At 43.0% G+C, this 22,121-nt stretch overlaps 1 protein-coding gene across 1 annotated transcript in view; it reads right to left on the bottom strand.

The window, feature by feature from the left end:
• ntn2 (netrin 2) overlaps positions 1–13,176 on the bottom strand; it is a 56,736-nt gene extending 43,560 nt beyond the window's left edge. The window contains exon 1 of the mRNA XM_066689003.1: positions 12,756–13,176. The gene's annotated coding sequence lies outside the window, so the exon portion shown is untranslated. The remainder of the gene's footprint in view (positions 1–12,755) is intronic.
• Positions 13,177–22,121: the final 8,945 nt, after the last annotated feature.

The raw sequence follows: 22,121 nt of genomic DNA, 5'->3' as shown, positions 1-22,121 counted from the left end.
GAGAAGCGCAGCCGATAGAAAGAGCTGTTAGAGCTCACAGGGGCCGTGCCGGGAATTTCAATGATGCTCTTTTACCACCGCCTTTCAGCTCCCATGTGGGATTCGGGACATGTGTCCCACTCTGGAGAGGTGACGAGATAATGCCAGTCGCAATGTAAAATATTCCGTCGCCCTTCGCCAAAGCATCGGGGCGATATTGGTCAACTTTGATCTCAAGCAGAGTAGGAGAGTTAAAATAAATAAATAAATAAATACATAAAATACTTTTTAGTCATGCTTTTTGATGTATATTTTATGGAGAACGGATTAACCAAAATAAATATTTAAAAACTTGACTGCAGTACAGGACAGAACCAAACTGTTACAGAAGATAAACAAGGGATTCGTAAAAAATAAAGAATAAACTTTAAATCCTGAAAACTGCTAATTTTGGTCTGAAGAATCACACGACCAACCGCGGCCCCAGAGCGTGTTGTTGTTCTGCCTGATAAATTAGCAAAATAATATAAATACTGGATTATTCTGCCGGTACAGTTGGATAAGAAACAGTCTGGTGGACAGTTTGTATTTTAAAGGATGGGAGACATTTTCATAAAGCTCTCTTCTTGGCTCGGTTTTGAAAAAAAAAAGTCTAAACAAAAAGAGTTATGTCTACAAACTGAGAGTGCATGAGTTTATTTTTAGTCAATTGTTGCTTTCCCCCACTTTGTATTTCCTGATTGATTTCTCGCTCCAAGGTTAGTGCGAATCAAGTTAAATAAGCCCTAAAAATGCACATTTATAACACCTAGAAGTAATTACACACAGGGGACGATCCTTACTGGAAACTCTCGGAGCACTAGCATAGCCATTTTATTATTTTGTCTAGTACAGGCAAGAAGGAATAATATTTAGGGACCATGCTTTTCTTCTTCCCCCTCTGATTTGCTCATTTTTCTGGCCAAGAGCAAGGAAGAAACCCATTTCAATAAGAACTGAGCCCTGAAAAGGCAGTCCCACCCTTGGAATCTATTTATTAGGCTCCAGCAAGCAGTGCTTTGTGGTACCCCCCACCCCCATCCCATCCTCCCAGAACAAAAGCCTGTTTGCGTCTACTTCTGAAGAACGCCTGTGACATCAAAAGCAAAAGTGAACCTCTCTTTTTATTGGTCCCCACACAGCAACTGTCAAGTGAAGAAGAAAGGGCCCATTCGGCCGGCTAACGCTGCCCCAGCGCCCACCCCTTCCACTCTGGAGAGCAGGGCCTCTGTGACAGAGCGTGGCGTTGATCAAGTAGCTTGGGGTGTCCGGGAATAATAAGACAAGCGTGCTTCTGAGGCATCTCGAGAGCTATTCCATTAAAGCCCGGCCAGAACACAGGAGCGAGAGATACAGGCTGGCTGGGGTCCCTGCTGATATAATTAGCAACTAATTAGCATTCCCAAAGCCTCCATCAGTGCTGCGTTAATGAGTGGCTGCAGTGAGAGAGAGAGAGAGAGAGAGAGAGAGAGAGAGAGAGGAGAGAGGGAGAGGCAGGGAAAGAAGGGGGGTGAGGGAGGACAGGAAAAAGGAGACAGAATGAGGTGAAAGACAGCAGAGAAACTTCCACTGCCACTGTATTGCCAAATATGGTGTGCTGTGAAACTTCTCTTTCAGAGCGCTTTACTCCTGCGCCCCAGAGAGACACGGAAACACAGAGGAGAGGCCAGACGCCAGTGTTTTAATTAGGAAAACTACCTGTAACGAGGCACACTCATAGAGCCAATTAACAGAAATACAGTTAGAGAGAGAAACTAGAAAAGTCTGTTCTGATCAATACAAATATTATTTTGCAGTAGATAGTAGATAGATCGCCATTCTGCACGTCTTTTACACCAGTAATACATTTTTCTATATTTTTCAAGTTTTTCAAGTCTAAAAAGTGTTCCAAATTAATTTTGTCTGCTCTTGCACAATGCACTATATATATAATATACATAATGTACATTTGTCTCTTTATATCAATTTGTTTAGTATTGTTTGACAGTATCTCTCTAACAAGGTTCTATACCGAGAGCATATTTTAACAAGGGTAAAAAGTATGCAAAAGATATTAAACTCAGGAGGAACATCATGATACTGTGAATTTAGGTAACTGACCTGAGCCCAGTCAGCCTCGAACCAACCCAAGAAAGTTTCTGAAACCAGGATTCATCATTTATTTCGACAGGCTCTGCCAGACGTCCTGGCACACTGGAGTAGAATAGCAGGGGCTGAGATGTTTACTGCACTTATAGACGTGACGCAGAAGGCTGTAAAAGCACGTCACGCTGTCTTAAACCCTGCTTTCGCACAACACAAACACTAAGAAATAGCAGGGGCTCGGGACAGCTCTGAGCGTGTGAGGACGCTGCTCCCATAAAACAAAAAATAAAAAAGTCCACTTTCTGCTCTTTGTCACAGGCAGCTAGATAAAAGTCTGACACTTTCGCCACTGAACACGGCCCCATGCACAGAGGGGAAACTCGTAATGTCGTGTGCAGGAATGAGGTGGGCTCCTGGACCCCCAAGTCAAGGCACCAATGGTATCTCTCTGCTGGACCGGCCTATATCTCCATCAGACGGTCTCTATTTGCCATCAAATGGTGCTCCTCTGGTGATGCAGGCCAACTTCAACAAGGGATGAGATTTCACTAGCTCTGGGGAGAGCGGAAGTGAGAAAGCGCACCCCCCCCACCCTCCCACTGCCATCGCCCCAGTCTGTTTATAGTTCAGCTGAGTAATATTGTGCCCCTGCTAGGATCTGACTGACAGATCCTGGCAGAGTTGTGTCAGCTTGCCTGTCACAGGGAGATCAAGCTAAGTTTTGTTCCCCACCCCCCCACCTCCCCTCACAGTTCAGAGATTAAAACAACAAGAGGTGCTGAGAGCGATATTAGTTTGGGATCGGGGGAAGACTGATGGTAGGAGAACTCTTCACCCCACCTTAATCTCTCAGTCTGGGGCTGAAGGTTGTTTCAGAAACTGATTCCCCCACTTCTGACTCTCCTCTGCTTGTTTCTCACACTTTTGAACGGATTCAGTGAACTTTTCTGAATTCCTGCCTGTATTCCCCACTGTTTCACCTCCAGACGTAATCCCAGGTTGAGTTTAAGCAGCTTTGCCCACCACAGAAGGTATTATCAGAGATTAAAGAGCAGTTTCTAACCAAGTTATTTCAATATTAATGTACTGCAGTGTTGGCAGGTTGGAGAAGAAAAAACACTTCCTCCCTTTTCAGTGTTAAATCAACATTCACTTAACTCTGAAATGTAGACATTTGAGATGTTGCCATCAAAAGGGTCACTATTTTCGCCCCGTACCGCCTTTAAAAATAAATTAAGTTTGCAGTCTTCCTCTTTCCATCCATCTTAAGGGATCGAAAGAGTTTCTTTCAACAGCCCACACTTTTGTTTTTATCTCTCCCTGCTCCCTGACCTCGCCAGCATCTCCCGCTTGCACCTGTATCAACTCGAGGTGAGGGACAGAATGGGCCATGTGTCTCACTCCAATCGCAAGAAAAACAGCTTTCAAATACAACCTGTTTTGAAATGCCTTGTTTTTTTTGTTCCTTGGGATTTCATTCCGTGTTTTTTTCTTATTCCCCCGCCGTTTGGTGTGGAAAAGAAAAAAGGCAACCGAGGCCCCAGCTACATCCCCTCCCACTACCCCCCTTCCAGCTGGATAAACGCAGCCCCCGATGGTGGGGACACCGCAGGTAGCTGGTGAAATGTCAAAAGTTCAAGCCCTGCCTGCAGACGGCGAGGAATGGGCCCTCACTCCGTGCCCTGGTGTTGATTAGTGAGGGCGGGCCGGGCCTGCTCACACGCGCATTCATCATCGGTGCTAATTTAAAACTTCTCAAAATGAGGATCGGAAAATGTACTGAAATAAATATTATTATTATAAGTATAATTATTTTGTGCATATGTTCTGCATCTGCTAATCCTGAATTATGACATTGGCTCAGACGGTTCCTTTGCCAAAGTTAGAAATGAGATAAATACATATATATTCTTGCTATTCCCCACTTCAATAACCTGAAATAACATGCTTACATTGTGGACCCTGGAGGACCGTATATACTAAGCATGATGTGTCTGTTATATAAATGGGATAAGTTAAAGAACAGAGCGATTCAGACACGATATTCAAAGTACTAGTGTTTGAGGGGAATGCTATTTTACTGTATAAATATTTCAAGGTTTTACACTATAATATTTCACAACGATAATCTAACCATGGTTGTGGGCAGGTCAATGTTTCATGAAGAAGCCCTGTCTGTGAACACGCCAGTAGCACGTCAGATCTCGGGAACATGGCTCTCTGAGGGGGAAAAAGTGCCGCGGCTTGTCATGTGAATCCTCTTGGATGTACACTGGAGGAACACTGGCCCTGTATACGTCTCTGCTAAACAATCCTGTGGCTGCCGGCATCATTCTCCCCCTCTCTGCTTTCGTACTGGCAGGGCCTACAGAAAACCTCAGATGTGCCACTGCAGAGAATTAGGCAGCATAACAAACCCGGGACTTATTAAAATACTTTCTCTGCTCCAATCCTCCTGCTCTGTGAGCGAGAACGCCCATAAAAGAAATGTGGCGGCTCCCACAGCCTCCTTCCCCGGCTCCGGATTCCTGCCTTCATTAAAGCAACACAATCTGACAGAAGCCAAGAGCAACTGGTGGGCACCTTTCTCCGGCCCATGTCGTTGGGCAGAGTTTCATCAGCAACTCTTTGTCTAGGAGCTTGACATTTCTACAGAAGCTAAAACTTATTTTTTACCATTTATATTATGCAGGATGCTGTAAAGCATATCTCACATATTTCACACAGAGAGACGTCACAATCTGAACAAACTCCCCAGTGATGTGGCTGAAGGGACAATTTGGGAACATTCAAAAACAGACTGGATAGGATCCTTGATCACTTAGTTATTAATGAACACCAAACAAGCACGATGGGTCGAATGGCCTCCTCTCGTCTGTACACTTTCTTATGATCTTATGTCCTTATATAATGATTACTGACTTTCATTAGAGCAAGAGAGAGGTGCTTTCTAGTGAGGCAGAGGCTACTTAATGTACAGCCTATGTTGCATTGAAAAAAAATGTTTTTTCAATTAAACGGTTTGGGAAACTTCCGAGTGAGATTTTGAAATTGCAAGACAGCCGATACTCACAAAAGAAGCAAACTCTCCTGACTGCTTGCATTACATTGGGGGGTATCACAGAACTGTTTATCACTGTTTTTTCCCAACCAAATAGGCAGTGTATGTTAACAATCTCCAATCTAATAAGAGCCATATGATACATTTGAATGCAGTTGTGGGAACAGCCCAGTGCACACTAAGTAAAAATAAATAAGACTGAACTTAAAACCACAGCTGTCAAGCACAGAGGAAAAAGCAGACCCGAAACAGACCATTCTGTCTGCGATCGTGTGTGTGTAGCGATTTCAAACTGATCGAAGGCACGATGAGAAAACCGTTGGCTTAATTTCGTAGCAATCAGCTGTCCTTGCTGCATTTTGCTACAACTGGACGGATCCACAAGCACTTTAACCTGTTTAAATCTAGAAAAACGGTGTGCAGTCACTCATTAAGTCAAGCCCACTTTTCACCTACAGAAACACCCATCTGAAAGATTGCCAACAGCGTAACACGCAGGGGTTTGACAACTCTCAGTGTGTGGCAGGAGACCAGAGGGGATGGTGTTCTTTGGAAAAGGTTAAGGTTTATTAAGGAGGTTTCCTGTAACTCATGAGCACTAACTTTGGGACCCAGTAACCCCTAACTTAGATGCCTAACCTTTTGGATTTTTAACAGCTTACACCAGTTTGAATTATTTATTGTAAGAAAGAGGTTGATTCTAATCTAAGAAGAACTGCATTTCCGTGTGAAGACAAATCATTCGCTTTGACTGATTCTCCTGACAGCAGCTGGAAAAAACCCAATTTGTTATATCCATGATCCTTTCAATCTGCGTGCCGCACACAAGGGGTCTCATAGGTACCCACAGCAACGGGTCTAAAAGGGAAGTGAACTTTGAACTCAAGGAGATCCATCTTCTTCACTGAAGCCCAGGGGTGTGCGCTGGCCTTTTGAACCCTGGATAGATAACTGTTGAACAGAGAAATTCATCCAGGGATGTCCCTTCGTGCGAGAGAGTCAGAAAATAGTCACCCCAACTTTGTCGCTTTGGGAAAATACAGTGCTCTCTGGGACAGTTTTGGACGCTTCATAAATTTGCTATTGCGCATATCTCAAGAGCAGTACCTCAAACTCATCAAAATGCAACTCTACTCCTCACTCACACATCATTGGAGTTCATCCATCTAGTCACTAGTGGTTCTTATGTGTATGTTTTAAATATACTGGCATATTAAATCAATCACTTTGGACAAAGGACGCAGGAGAGTAAAGAAACTAGAAAATTAGGAATAATGATCTTTAAAATAAACAAAGATGGGGGAGGGGAGGGATGTTAAGACCATGAGCAGACAACACTGAACACTGTGTTCAGCAACTGAGTGCATGGGATGACGTAGTATTTTAAAAGCACTTGAAAACTGCAATGAAGCATAGCATGTTAGGTGTGGCATTTACATTGTAAAGGCTTATACTGATGACAGGCTGGGGTAGTTTTCAACCAGCCACTTTAATCCTGCAAAAGGTAGAGCTTTGCCAGTGCTTAATTCACACCAAGCTCAGGAAAAAAGGATTACGCAGCAATGACACAGACGTGGGCTGAGGCGTTCCCTCTTTGCTCTGCCAGACACGCAGGAACTGTCTGTTAGAGCCGGGTGCTACTCCTCAGGTGGGGCTACGGCAATTAAAGCTGCAGAATTCATGCAAGTTCATTCATATGAGGTATTTTTCCACTCGGGGCTTCTGTAAGCATGCTGTGGAGTCCAGTATGTTCACGCCATCAAGACTGTGACCAAGAGAAGATTCAGCACCATGGACAGTACTGCAATTGTAAAGCTATCAGCCTATTGTGATGGAATTGATCCGGACCGCACAATTAAAACATCCTATTCTCTTGAGTCAATAACCTATTGAGCCCTCTCAGCATATCAGGGGTTGTACATCGTACATCGAGTACATCGAGTGCTATCAATGCTAAATGTGAGAATACATATATGGATGCCAATCCCTTGCCCACCTGGGGTAACGTCCTGCCGTGACTGTGTTTATTTTCCCCATGTTTTGTCAGATGTATCAAGGACTTCCAACAAACATGAAATTGGGCACACTTATGAATAGGGTAAAAAGTAAACTTTCCTGATATTGACTGTTAAGCACAAGGACAGACAGCATCATTGATTTCCACAATAAACATGTTTGTTTTCCCAGAAGCCCCTCATATACAACCATTCATCAATCAAGCTACTTGTGTTAACAAATCTGATGGATAAATGAAAAAAGGGAGAACACAAATAGCAAATGACTGACTATTTGAGCTCGGAAATCCATTTTCTATTTTTAATTTGCCAGCACGGAGATCCCCTGGATCCATCGTGGAAAATGTCTGGAAAAAGTCTGAAGAGAAGAAGAGAAAGTTTGGCTTTACTCTGTGTGAAACTTCATGAGCTTAAGCATGCATAATGAAAATTACCAGAAAGCTGGATATACGCCGCAAAACAATGGATGTTTATTCTATTTCCTTCAGTCACATCAATTGAACTCTTATTTTGTTCCCAAGAAGAACATCTGCTGTCAAGCTGTGAAGATGACACCCAGCAGTGAGGATTACAGATGTCATGGTCATGCTTCCTGCACTTCCATCCCATTTCTATCCGTACTCACAGTTTCACTGGTGAAGGTACAGATGCTATCTTACAGTTATGTAGCTTTCCTATTGGAATACTGATGTGATTTTTCTGTCAACAGGAGCCTCCGCGCTGTGGAGGTCATGCTATGAGGCGCGCGAGTCAGGTGGGTTTGGTGTTAATCGGTGGAAGTCACACACAGACCGGGCCAGATATCAAAGCCTTGGGCGCTGTGCTGCGGTAGGCAGCTTGCGGCTTCTGAAACACTCCGACAGGAAAAGCTGCATTTTCCATTGCACAAGCCCCTTCCCGACAGTCAGGCAGCGAGGCGCTTTGAACTCGGGGGGGAAACCGCAAATAATTTTATTAAGTGTTCAAATACTGACACACACATTATCAGGGGTGGCAGGACTTTCAAAGACCTCCCCCTGTCTCCCCACCATCCCAACCCCCAAACACACACACACACACACACACACTCCCTCGCTCCCTCTTGTTCTGTCTATCCCTTTTATAGTAGGTCAGTGCTCTTTGTGTGCCAAGCCTAACAGTAACTGTTAACAGTAACACTGATGCCATTAGCCCAGCCTCTAAACTCTGGGACCACCCGCCCCGAACAATCTCTTTCTGAAGTTATAAAACTGGTTACAAATCTTGCACATCAAATGGTCTGTAGCCATGTGCTCAGGTACTGTTATTAAAATGCTCGTTTACAGAGCACACCTACCCCTTTATTGGACTCTGTAAACACTCCACTCGTTTGCCCATATGCCTACATGCTGATCCTGTCAAGTGACTTCGCTTGAACCTGTAGCATGAGGGCATCGTCATGTGATGCTTAGTCATCAAGATGCTGCATAACTCTCAGTAACATAATAGGGCTCAGGGCTGTAGACAAAACAAAGGGAAAAACTGAAAGGCTTGTATTGATTTTGTTGCTTTTTTTAGATTAAATTGTTCTGACTGAGAAAGAGGAGGTGTACCTAATAACCCTTCAGCAATAGTGTCATCAAAATGTCTGTACAAAGAGACCATGAAAAGAATGAGAAACGAAGAAAGGCAACAGGTGGCCCGAGCAGAGTTGCAAATATGCAAGTGAACGATGCACCAGTACCCATTCCTGCCAAAGATTCAAGTGAGAACAATGATATTTACACAGAGTTGTTCATCATCACCAGACACTCAACATGAAGGCCTCAATCCAAGCCACAGGCTGCTCAACATCAGCTTCGACCAACGCGACGCTGAGAAACTTCAACATAGACACGTCTGCACGCAATGGAGTCATAAGGAACGTGTAGGCAGAGTAGGCCACAGGCTGTCCACACCCAAGAATTGAAGAATGCGTGACCAGGACACACACACAGAAGACCTCTCACATCTTGAAATCTCCAGCATCTGGAGGAAATCTGCGGAGGCGACACGTGTGGACTTGGCAGACCCTGCAAACAGTTGACAAGGAATAGGAATCTCCTAATGGATTCCTTGGGAAACGTCTTGCGAGGCTTTGCGATGATGAATGGCCGCAGGCCGGGCGGAGACATACAAGAGCCACGTATCGTGATAACCTGCTTCAATAACCAGCTCTTTGTCCTACTAGAGAGGGCATTTTGTAATTTGCTTCCACAGACGTACACAACCACCACCTGGCAGAATTCAAACTATGTGTGGAAATGGCAGGGAGACACGGGAGCTCATCTGATTAAAAATGAAATCCACAGCAATGCCCGAGTACATGTGTTGTACAATGCAATGGTATTCCAATAGATTACAAGTATAACTCATATCATCCACAGAAATGCAGCAAATATAAAACAATCTTAATTTCAAAGTGAATATTCTATTGATCACCACTGAGGGTCCAATCAGAGACCTTCTCAGCTCCAGTTCTCGGCTCAAGCAGCTCAATTTACCAGTCAGACGTGTGAGCTCATAGAAATATTCTCTTACAGAGAAAGTGTCAAAATTGCCACCATTGTTGATTATAAAAAGGTAATGCAGTTGTCTATATACAACATCCTCTGCATTGGAAGAGACAAACCTAGTGTGATATGCACCAGAGAGGACCAACAATCCCCCAACTTTTCTCTCTTAATGTGTAGAGCACGGGAAAATCCAGGAGCACAAACTAGAGAGAAAAGAAAATAAAAAAATAAAAAATAAAACTTCAATTGCAATGTGCTCTCTTTTCTTTTTTCTTTCTTTTTTAACAATGAACACTGAGAGCTGCAATGAAGAGAGACCTGAAAAAACAACAGGGACATTCCTTTCTTCCTCAAGCAGTTCGACTGGGAAGAAAAATACACTGGAGTTGTTGATATTACCATTTCAGTCCGACACTAGCAAAAGGCCGAGGAAATCGTGACGTTCACAGCAGAGATAATGCCAGCTCTGTTTTTCTCGAGAGACACTGATCCCATACATTGACAGAGGTGACTGTCCCCTCTTCACTGCCCATTCGTCACTGTGAAATCTAAACATTTGTTAAGGTTTTATTTATATACTTTATTGATTTATAATGCAATTATCTCCATTTAAAAGAGAGATCTGCTCATTTGTGTAAAACTAAATCAGACCATTCTTTAAACCAACTCAGACCAGCTGACTTTATCTTCTGGGATTTCAGAGGACAGGAAATGACTGAACATGTTTTGTGTGTCCCTGTGTGATTCTGACGATGTGTGAATGCCGGTGTGTAGTTTCAGGTTGCAGTTACACATTAAATTGTGCAGATTGTGTGTTTTAAAACTATAACATTGAGAATACATGTATATTTTTCTTCATTATTATTATTATTATTATTATTATTTAATAATAATAATAATAATAATAATAATAATAATAATAATAATATGTAATAGTAACCTTTTATATAATTATATAATTGTATCAGATGATAAATATTTTAACACTCTCCCTAAAATTACCTCCTAGTGATATACATTTATTTATTTTCGTTTTTTTATTGGGTTTCAGACATATCACACAATCTACCCCCAAGAGAAAGCTCTTTCTTAAATCACACACATAATACACAATCGCTCTAAATACTGTGTGCATGGAGTACGGATAGTAAACAATTAAGCAATCCGTTTATAAACTACTAAAATATCAATCTTTCATTTTTGCCCATTTATTTTTGGGATAATTTGCGGTTCAGTTCTGCGCCTCTGGGTTTTCACTTAAATACCACGGACCCTCACAGAAGGATAGAAATCCTGCACCGTGTTCTGGTATGTCAGACCCCACTGCACACCCAATTTTACGGGAAACTGGTAGTCTGTGGCATAATTCACACGGGACAGTTTTGTGAAAGATGATGTGCGTCCTCTCAAACGTGAAAGTCACTGCAATGACTCCAGCATTACTCACTCCACACGCTGCTCCACGGGTTTACTTCACTTTTCACATCCACAATTAAATACACCCGAAATAAATACATAGACTGCGGTGCTGGTAGCTTGGTCAAGTGGCTATATGAATCAATATGCAGTGGCTATATTAATCGAAATCCTGAGATTATATTAATCAATATCCAGTGGGGATATTGATCAATATCCAGTGGCTATATTAATCAATATCCAGTGGCTATATTAATCAAACTCCAGTGGCTATATTAATCAAACTCCAGTGGCTATATTAATCAAACTCCAGTGGCTATATTAATCGAAATCCGGCTCTTAAACTGAATTTCTGTGCATGCTTCAGAGGATCAGAGCTGCGGATTGCGCTCGTCAAAAATACTTCACATCAGAGCTAATATCCATCCCCTTACTCAGAACTAGCACAAGTCCTGGTGTAGGCTAATATAAAGAGAAAAATGTTACAAATAACAGAACAAAATACCCTTGCATTGCCTCTGTCAATAGGGAATTAAAATACACCGCAGTGTGTGTGTGTGTGTGTGTGTGTGTGTGTGTGTGTGTGTGTGTGTGTGTGTGTGTGTGTGTGTGTGTGTGTGTGTGTGTGTGTGTGTGTGTGTGTTTAATGTTCTTAAATCATATTGTGCTACCTGAGCTCAGCGGACTGGAAGATGGTGCTGTGTCTGCCGGGTGGAAAGTCTAAATCTCGACACGCGTTTCAAAGCGCTGGCAGGGCATGAAACCCGCACCAGGTGATAGTGTGTCTTTTTCATTTTGACCTGTTACGCTTAGTTTGCAGAGACTGCGAGCTGAACTGAGCACCCAGTGTATTCACCGGCCCTTTCCGCACTCAATCTCAAGGACAGACACCTGTCTTCCCTTCCGGAGATCACGGATAATAATGATAATAATAATAATGATAATAATGATAATAATAATAATAATAATAATAATAATAATAATAATGATAATAATAATAATAATATCGTGTGATATGGTATACGTAGCTGCTGTTATGCTCTGTGTATATGAAGTGGACAACATCATTTGTTAAAAAATAAAAACGCTTAAACTAAGTCGAAAGTGTCTGTGAATGTAAACTAAAACCAGGTGTTGGAGTCGTATAGAAAACGCCTAAGCGTATTAACAGGGGTGTCACCAGCAACAAAACACGTGTAATGTGTTCAAGATTTTTCGATCAACTATTATATTGAGAACCAAAACACATTCTGCCAAAGAGCACTTTTTACACGTCCAAGATCTCTATACCAGTCATTGAACGAAAACCAAATTTCGTTTTCTCATTATAGTCCATTATTATTATTATTATTATTATTATTATTATTATTATTATTATTATTATTTGTATTTCTAACAACATAAAAGGTCCATACCTATCCTGACTAAGCCTTAGGTGATGCTAATGCTATTTTATACTGAAACCCTTCTAGCGCATGAAGATCTTGCTAGCAATGTTACCTCTCGGTTGTTAACATGAACAACTTACCTGAAGGATCATACACAAAACACAATGATGAAGGTGGGACAGTTGTTTTACCACTACTCCAAATTGCCCCACTTGTACAGAACAGGTACAGTTCAGTAACGTGTCAAAGGGAAACTTACCCAAGCCCTGTCCAGATCCGTACACAATTCCCTTGGAGGAAAAAAAATGAAGCACCGCTCCGGCAACTGAAATCCAAGACAATTCAAATAAAAAATATCTGTATAATAATGACAAATCCCCAATCTCAGTCCTGCCCTGATGTGTGTGTCCGACTAAAAGCGCACCTCGGGCGGTTACTTTCCCTGCCGGGCAGCGGGACACAAGAGCGCAGGCAGGCAGGCAGGCAGATCTGACTGGATAGAGACACAGCAAGAAGGTGAGAAAGTGCCCTCGACTGCTGCGTTTAAGCCAAGCAAGAAAGCTCCAATAAATCCATAGGTTGAAAGGCAGGCAAAGGATACTCCCCATGAAAATCAATTCCAGACTTTGAAAACATTGCTTGCAAGAACCCCTTGGCTCAGACGCGCAACCACACGAAGGAGAGAGAGAGAGAGAGAGAGAGAGAGAGAGAGAGAGAGAGGGAGAGGGAGGGAGGGAGGGAGAGAGGGAGGGGAGGGAGAGAGAGAGGAGGGGGGAGAAAGTGGAGACAAGTGATTCTAAGTTACCCCCTTTCTGAAGTGCATGCCTGCGACCTGGAGAGGTGATTGAACGTTATTAACGCTATTCAGGACAGGAATAGCAGCCGCTCCTGTCAGGAGTCTCAATAAGATGCCCTTATTGTCACAGTGTCGATTCATACATCATGGAAGGGCATCGATTTAACAGACGTCTGGTTTCTTTTCCTTTTTGGTGATTGGGATTTGCTTCTTTCTTCATTTCAGCCCCGGTGCAGCGGTGTTAAAACGCCTTACTGTGCAACCCATAGCACTGCGGTTCACTGAACGCCCCGTGGAAAGTGTTTTCACTGGCAACCATATGGTCGTAAAGCGAACATAAAACAGCGCACTTTGCTGAAATCAGGTATTAAAAAAAGACCGGAGAGGTTCACTGATACACAAAGACGTCCTGGACGGGGGAGCTGCCGTTTGTTCTCTTGAAAAGTGATTTCTTTCTCACAAGCTTTTTATTTCTTAAAATGTAGATATAATCCAAATAACAGTGCCTATTAAAGCAAACGTCAACCTAAGCTCTGGTTTAGTTTTAACCCGCTTAGTATGAAGGGTTAATGCCTTAATAAAAACGCAGAACAGACGTCTTAAAGTCACAGCAAATTGAAGTAGTTTGAAACCTCCCTAATTTAGTAACACATTTCTTTTAAAGCAGATTAAATGTTCATCTCCAAAAATTAAAAATAACATTGTAATAATGTTGTAATAGGTATAGGCTTCTGAGGAAAAAAGCTACAATGTATGTATATTAACATCAGATAAAAAGAAGTCAATGAAATGAAGGAGTTTATTTTACTCTGCGTATATTTGAATGTGATGAATAGTTTTAGCTTTTACCAAGAATAAAAAAAACTAAAATTAAAAGATAAATAAACAAAGACTGATTGGCAAAATGAAGCAAGCAAACCCAGACCCAAATAAATAAATACATACATAAATAAAATGTTGTTTTCTCAGTTGTGCAGGAAATATTTGCCTTTTTTCTGACAGATTTAGGCGGTGGACTAGTCAAGGCGGCCTAAAACGGAGGTGTCTGAAGCACTGACATGCTAGAATAACTTTAGCATCCGGCCGGGCGGAAAGCAAGGCGAGATTCTGAAAGCTTTCTTTGGGTAAATATATATAAACCTTCACCTTTCTGGAATTTGTGTAAGCCCTGCTCACTTACTTGATGGATCCCACAGGGACAGTGAGTTAAAGCAAACATGAGCTCTATCATTCAGCTCACAGAATAAGGTCAAACCGGTGCCCAGGAATTTGAAAGATCTCCGCGCTGTGTATCGTTCACAGGGAGTCAAATCAAAATAATCAGCCGGGCCTATTATTCCAACAACTGCCCGGCCTATCGTCACCCCTTCTCTCAATAGCACAACAGTTCAAATGACTTAACAGCCGTCTGAATGGGGCCACACTGTACAATAACGGGCACCGCTTCTTAACGGATTGATGTATGAATACAACAGGAATAACACATGAATACTTCATCAGAGTTCTGCGGTTAAACACGTGTATATCATACGTTATTCCAGTTGGGTTCATACATTAACTCATTAAGAATCAGTGCCCATTATTGTAAAGCGTTAAAATTAATATTATTTTAAAAACTGAAAGACAAGCACCTCTGTTAAGTAAGTTTTGCATCTTGCATAAAGCACTATGTGGGCTGGTTTCACAGACCCAGATTAGCACTACTCTCGGACTACCCAACGTTATTTTAGGTAGAGTAGTGCTAATAAAGGTCTTTGAAACCAGCTGTAAGTGTTTTACTGTCTATAGCAACGTAAGGTAACATACATTGGCTATAGAAATGTAAGGACACTAAAGAAAACATCAGCACAGTTTACAGAGCTGATTTCCCACAGGCAGGACAGCATTACAGATCTAGTAATGACTTCTAAAACACACGCTGTCAAAATGCCAGGCGCTAAGAAGTAACCGAGGAAGTTTTACACAGTTTCTTGGTGGTATCTTTGTGCTGGTTATGGCTTAATAGCGGAGGCCTAAAATAAAGTATTACTGACACAGTTAATGAGATTCACCATCATTATTACCCAACATTCATGTTCACAAGATGGCATCTCAGACTGAGCTCATTCGAGGGGCCATAGGTTGATGGTAAAGATCTTCTGCCTGCCGAAGCCTGTGTTTTTAATCGTTGGCTCCTGGGAAGTCTGAGAGGAGTCCGAGGCCTTGGACGTCGCTGCAGTGGTGATAAAGCAGCAGCAGACGCCCCATGAAAGGGAAACGCGCTGTTACAGGATGCTGACGGAGACGAAAGCACAGGGAGACAGCGCTCACTTTTTGGACAATACAAATTCTGTAACCCTTTCCCTCCAAAGCCATCAAATATCACACTTTCGCTTCCTTTTCACCTCCTTGTCCAGGCCTGCGCTGTTTCTCGGACCTATACACAGCATCAGTGAGGATTACACCAGGCTCTACACTCTATTTTATTATGAAATATATACGAGTCGGTGGAAGGACCTTTGGCTGCTGTGAGCCTGTTGGGAAAGGTCTTTGCACACCTAGATTTGGCAATATTTAAGAAACATCCCCATCACACGACGTTGCCCCGCCATGCTTCACAGCAGGGATGGTGTTCTTTGAGTGATGCGCTGTGTTGTGTTTGTGCCAAATATAACACTTTGCATTTTTGCCAGACCACAAAACTTTTCGCCACATGGCTGCAGAATCTTCTGAGATTTTTATTGCATACTTCAAATGAGATTCATGGTGGGCGGTCTTGAGTACCATACAGGCCAGATTTGTGGAGTGCTTGGGGACATTGTGGTCACTCTTGGCCATGGAAGACTAGCTATTACAAAGTTCCCATTGGCCTCTTGATAGCCTTTCTGATCTCCTTCTTGCTCGGTCTTCCAGTTTGCAGGGACGGCCTGATGTAGGCAGGGTCTTGGTGGTGCCACACACCTTCCACTTCTTAATAATGGTCTTGACTGTTCTTGAAGAGATATTCAAGGCCTTTGATATTTTTTTCCCATCCCCCAATCTGTGCCTTTCAACATCTTTATCCTGGCGTTGTTTTGAAAGCTCCTTGGTGCTCATGGTAGAGTCTTTGCTTTGAAATGCACGACCCAGCAGAGGGATCCTACAGGAACTACTGGATTGACCCTGAAATCGTGTGAATCACTGTAATATCACAGGTGAAGGCCACTTAACTTGATGTGCGATTGTGAAGGCCATTGGTTACACCTGAGCTAATTTAAGATTGCTATTACAAAGGGGCTGGACACTTATCCAACCAAGCTATTTCAGTTTTTATTTTTAATACATTTTGAAAGGGGGTGCAGACTTTCTATAGGCACTGTGCATGATAAACCTTACTTATGCTTAGGAATCTATATAGTGTGCAAATATGGATACATAAAGATATATTTTTATATTAGAAATTATATGTATTTGATTTTCCATTTACATGTATTTGGAATACCATGTCTTAATCAACCCTTGAAGTGTATAAGGCGGGGGAAAATGAACCCAATGTTACACCAATTAAAACAGTTTAATTTATTTATTTATTTTGTGTGTTTGCGGCCCACCCCCCAAAACATGCCTGGTATCTCCTGACCCTAGTGTTAAGAAGATCAACATTCCTGTTGTACTTTACTGTGCAAATCACCCACTTCGGAAAACGCTATAAATGGAATAACTGTTTCGGTATTTGGCTCGGGATTTTCCTGCTTTAAAACGCCTTTCTCTGCAGTCAAACATACCGTTAAGGCCATTGTTACTCACCGGTTGTTACTTCTGTATCTCTGCAGTAGGTGAAACTGACTCCTTACATTTCAAGAACAAAACTCTTAAAAATCATGAACAGCTGGGATTCCTAACTAAAAAAACTAAAACTACAATTGATGGTTCTTTTACATTTTTGACTTGAGCTGGAATCCACGCTGTGATAACAAACAGAGCCATAAGATACAGAGCCAGCAAAGAATAAAAGAGCAGGCCAACACCAACGATGTGCACCGAGCTTTTAAGATTTCAAACAGAACCAGGACGCATTACCAACTGCTTTAAATAAACAGAGCATAATATACAAGAAAGCAATTTCCTTATTTTGCTTCTACAAATACTATTCTGAATTCGTGCACCTTACAGTTGGTTGAAAATAAGAGACGCTCGCTGCTTCAGTTGTCTAATTAGTCCGTGTATTGTTTCAGCCTCTTATAAAATGGAAGTACAAGACATGCCAGGCCCGGGTCTCGTTTAAAAGTGCCCACCGAGTGGAAAACTGTCATCAATAATGAGTCTGAGAGCTTCAGGGGGTTAAGAAGTTCCCTTGTCCAGTCGGAGGCCTGCGGAGCCAGGTGTTAAACCAAGTGCTGGAAAACACGCAGTCCTAAATACAGGAGACACCTGACAGCCTGAATTTGTTTATTATGAGGTCTACATTCCAGCAGAGCGACTTTAAACAGATGAAGTACGTGTGCCAAACAAAAGGCACACACAAAGTGACCATAAGGAGCCTAATCGCTTGTCTTATCTGTCAACAGGAGAGGTACGGAAAACCAAAACAAATCTCTTGGCGACTGATTCACGGTGTGCCACTGGCTTCTCCTCCGACCCCCTGCACCCCACCGCCTCCTCATCACTGGAGCTCTGTGTGATACGGGCCATGAGCATCAATACTCTCGAGACTCCCTGGTTCATCAGGCTGTTATCCTCACTCCTTCTCTCTCGGGAATATAATGGTCCGCTCTCTCTCTCTCTCTCTCTCAGCCTCCCTGGTACCGTATCGGCCTCCTGCACTCTTTCATCGTCAGTCACTTGTATATATAACACAGGGCTAATGTCCTCCCTCACTTCCAAGCTCTCTAACTATCACAGGCTCTCGGCTTATTGTCCCACTTGAGCTGCCCTCCAATCCCTTCCCCCCCGCAGATTCCCACAGAGCAACACTGGCATCTCAACATCACTGCACTACAAAGCAAATCCATCTCCCGCCCAGCGCCAATCTTACACTATAAGGCCTTCGAAATGCACTGCCCTTCCAAAGTAATTTCAGAGAGAATTCTGCATGTGTTGCCAAAATGTCTGAATCTGAAAAAAAACGGTTCGACTTTCACTGCTTCCATCGGCATCTGTTACACCAGTAACTACGTCTTTAACCGCGAGGGTGACTTCGACACAGACGACGGCACGAGCAGAAGGACCAGAGGAGACGATGGTAATGACTCGCCCATGGGTAAATATTCAAAAGAGACCATTAACCAATCCAATCTGTATTCCGTCACGGAAAGACTGCAGTTGCACTTTGTTTCCCCCCACCTTCCAGAAGATAAATCGCAGCAGTCAGGCAGCAAACCGACGCGCTTCAGCAAATTATCATCATCCATCAGAGCAGCGTGAAAGACTTTATAGCTGTCCGTTTTATCTTGCAGGGGAAATGCTCCAGTCGACAGGCAGCTAACACCTCCCCCGTGCAGATAACTTCCTGCACGCGCTTCTGCCCTTCCTGTGAAACCCGAGCCCATTTCTGCCAACATGAAAGGAGTCGGTGCCGCCGCCACAAAGTTTACACCCTGTGAACCACTTTTTTTCTGCGCACGGTGCTCAGGTGGAGTCCCTATAACGGTCTCCATGAGTCTATGTTTGCGTGGCGTTTACTACAGCATTGCAGTCAGCGAGAGGAGGGAAGGGGTGGCTGTGGATTTTTACAGGCTAGCATTGACAAAAACAAGTGCAGGCGCTGGGCCTCCTCACATCGCTGTCATAGGTGTTTATGAGATCTGCTTCGTTGTTAAAACTTTCTCCCTCTCCTCTCCTCTCCTGGCGCAGACGGAGTGAGCACAGCCCACGGTCGGCGGTGTTTACTTTCATACCGCCTGGCAGCGACTGCGTCCCGAAAATCGAAGTTGAAAAGCTTGCTACTGCCCATTTCGTGGTCGTTTTCTACCAATTCTCTGATTTGGGATGATGCCTTTCGAGCCGGGAAGAATAAATGACCCTGGAAAGATTAGCTCCTACAGTTGTGAAGAAGGAAGGAGATCAAAAGGAAGAGAAGGACGATTCGGATGATCTGGGGGGTGCTGTGTGTATTGTTCATGTTTGCAGCAGGAATGTCAACACAAAAAGCAGAATACACAGTCACACTGACTGGTGCACGCATATATAATTAAACCATTTCAAACTTCTGTCACCGCCACACTGCTTTGCACGTTCGAGGCACTCGTTACTGCTCTGCAAGACTCTCTCCGATCTGTATTTCATCCCTCCACACTGTATGCTTAAGAACTGTTGAAATTGCAGGGCTGCTACATGCATCTTAAGCACGAGAGAGTGAAACAGCACTTTCTTGTTAATTCATGTTTATTTTCACACTGTTAACCAGCCCATGCCTCCCCCAACACAAGCACACACACACAAAGGAAACCACAAGCAAAGCTTTGCTCAAGAGAAAAAGGTTTGGTCCATGATAATTGTGCTAGATCCCTCCTCTGTCTTTAAGCAATTTTATTTTGTCTTTATTGCGGCATGATTCACACAACACACTATTGTAACTTATTAACTTCCTCTCTCCTTAGTCTTTCATCCACTGTATATATACACCAACACATTTGGGTTAAATATTCTCTAGTGGGGGGCATTGAACCGACACACAATTACAACAAATGCTTCTGCTGAGCCCACGAAACCAAATGAAACAGATAAACCCTCCTTCATCCAGTCAGGAGAATTGAAGGAATGTATCCCAGTTTGAAGATTAAACTCTGTTTGCCACCAGCGTCTAGAAACCATTCACTCTCAGATAGTAATTTCTCAATTCAAATGTGCCACTTGTCTCCTATCAGCAATAAATCACTGACGGCAGAATCCATCCGTTGTGACAGGGATGTGAATGTGTTCATGAATTAAATGAATATAATAATAGCGTTTGATTATTAATATGCACAAGCTTATACACGGGGACAAAAGTGCATTCAAATTGTTGCTATTCATTAAGGTAAGACTATTGCAGTGGCTCTGTCTAGCCATGTGTCCGTCTGTCTCTGGTCAGGAGGTATTGGTCCGGTCTTCTGAAAATGTATAGTCAGATATATTCTATTCATAGTCACACACACACACACACACACACACACACACACACACACATTTCTTTACCTGCTTTTTGGGATCAAGAGTGAACTCCCTATTCCTCCAGGCAATTAGTGCTAAACTAGGCAAGCACATCAGGGTAGATTATCACTCTAATTCAAGTGGAGACAGATTAGCCTAAAAGAGAGAGAGAAAGAGAGAAAGAAAAGGAAAGAAAGGCAGCACACACTCACTTTCTGTCACAGAAACTTCAAGCTGGGCGATCCGCTGTCCTTTGTAGCGCGGCCGTGGGTTTATTGAGTTTGTTTAAAACCAGCTCGGGGGAATTTCTCAAAGCCCTTCTGCTCTCTCGGGTTCCCTGCGGAGGATACCTTTAAGAAAATGCCAGCCGCCGGCTCTAGCCTTGCTTCATTTTTGGCTCGCCGCACCGACGGGTATGCTCTTCTCTCTCTGAGGGGGAATTCCATCTGAAGGCCTTTCGGTGGGGCTAGGCCGCCCTCCTGTGGCCTCCCCTGGTAGGAGCTCCAAAACCCTCTTCTCATTGTCCTCCTGACCCCAGCAGCCTCTCGCAGCAAGACGATGAGGATTCTCCTGGAAGAAAGCATCTTTTTAACGAAGCAGTGCTTTTCTAGCTCTGCACAGACAAAACACTGGGTACGGATATGTCCGAATTAAATAGTGGCTGATCTGTTACATCTATTTCATCCTTACAGTGAGGGGCCGATGGTAAAAAAAAGCAGACTGAAAATACATTGACTCCATTTATACGAACCTTTCAGAAGGACGTCAGCGGCAAAGGCGTGACGCTCTGTGCGTGAGCTGCCATTCGGGGACAGTCCATAGCCACCGCTGACGGTCTGTGGAGGCCCGAGGCTTCCACCCAAGACTCGCCCAGAGAGGGATGCTGGGTAAACTGGGCCGGCGCTGCTTTGGGGGATGGCGTTCCTGCTCACACCACCTGTGCAGTGGACTGTCTGCCAGCTCTATATATGGCACCACGATAATAGCATGTTTTCTCCCCAACGCTGACCTCTATTTACTTCATGTTCTCTGTGTGTTATTTGATGGGGCGCAAATTAAAGATGGGAGCTAAAGTTGAGGATGGCTTTTGTATACGTCGCTCTTTTCAACACCGCTAAGTGACTCCACAACAACAACATGCAGAAACACTAAAGCTACCCGGCATTCAATAAGCTTTGCCCACTCGAATGCATAAAAGAGGCAATTCCCTTACATTCAAATAATGGCCTACATTTATAATTTAAGACAGAAATTCTCTTCAAGGCCTCATCATTTCACAAAAACCCAGACAAAAAAATAAAACATCTGTAGATCTTATATTTTTTTATTAAACAACAAACCATGTATTCCTAATTAAAAAGCTGATTGCTCGCTAATTAAAACAAGGAGAGAGCTGTAAACTGTGGAAGGAGGAAAAAAAGTTTCTTCATACTCTGAAAAACAATCCGTGCGTCAGAATTTCTATCATCTTTTAAATTTTTCCCCCCCATTCATAAACAAATCACAGTTGTGCTGTAAATCTGTGAACATCTAGTGAATATGCATCAGATTAAGCGTTAAGCAGTGGGGCAGGCTGCTGTATGGAGGCGATTCATTCAGAGTCATCCGCAGCAGCAAACAACAGTCAGGATTCACACGTTTTATAAATGAAGTGCATCATTTTATAGTACTGTCCGTATGTCAGCCCCGTGTGTGTGTCAAGGAGGCAGAATAATAAACTAAATCCCTTACAGAGCTTTA

This window comes from Amia ocellicauda, chromosome 17 (assembly GCF_036373705.1).
Source record: "Amia ocellicauda isolate fAmiCal2 chromosome 17, fAmiCal2.hap1, whole genome shotgun sequence".
Lineage (NCBI taxonomy): Eukaryota > Metazoa > Chordata > Actinopteri > Amiiformes > Amiidae > Amia > Amia ocellicauda.
Note: the sequence above shows the minus strand (reverse complement) of the source record. Positions and strands in the feature narration are given on the sequence as shown.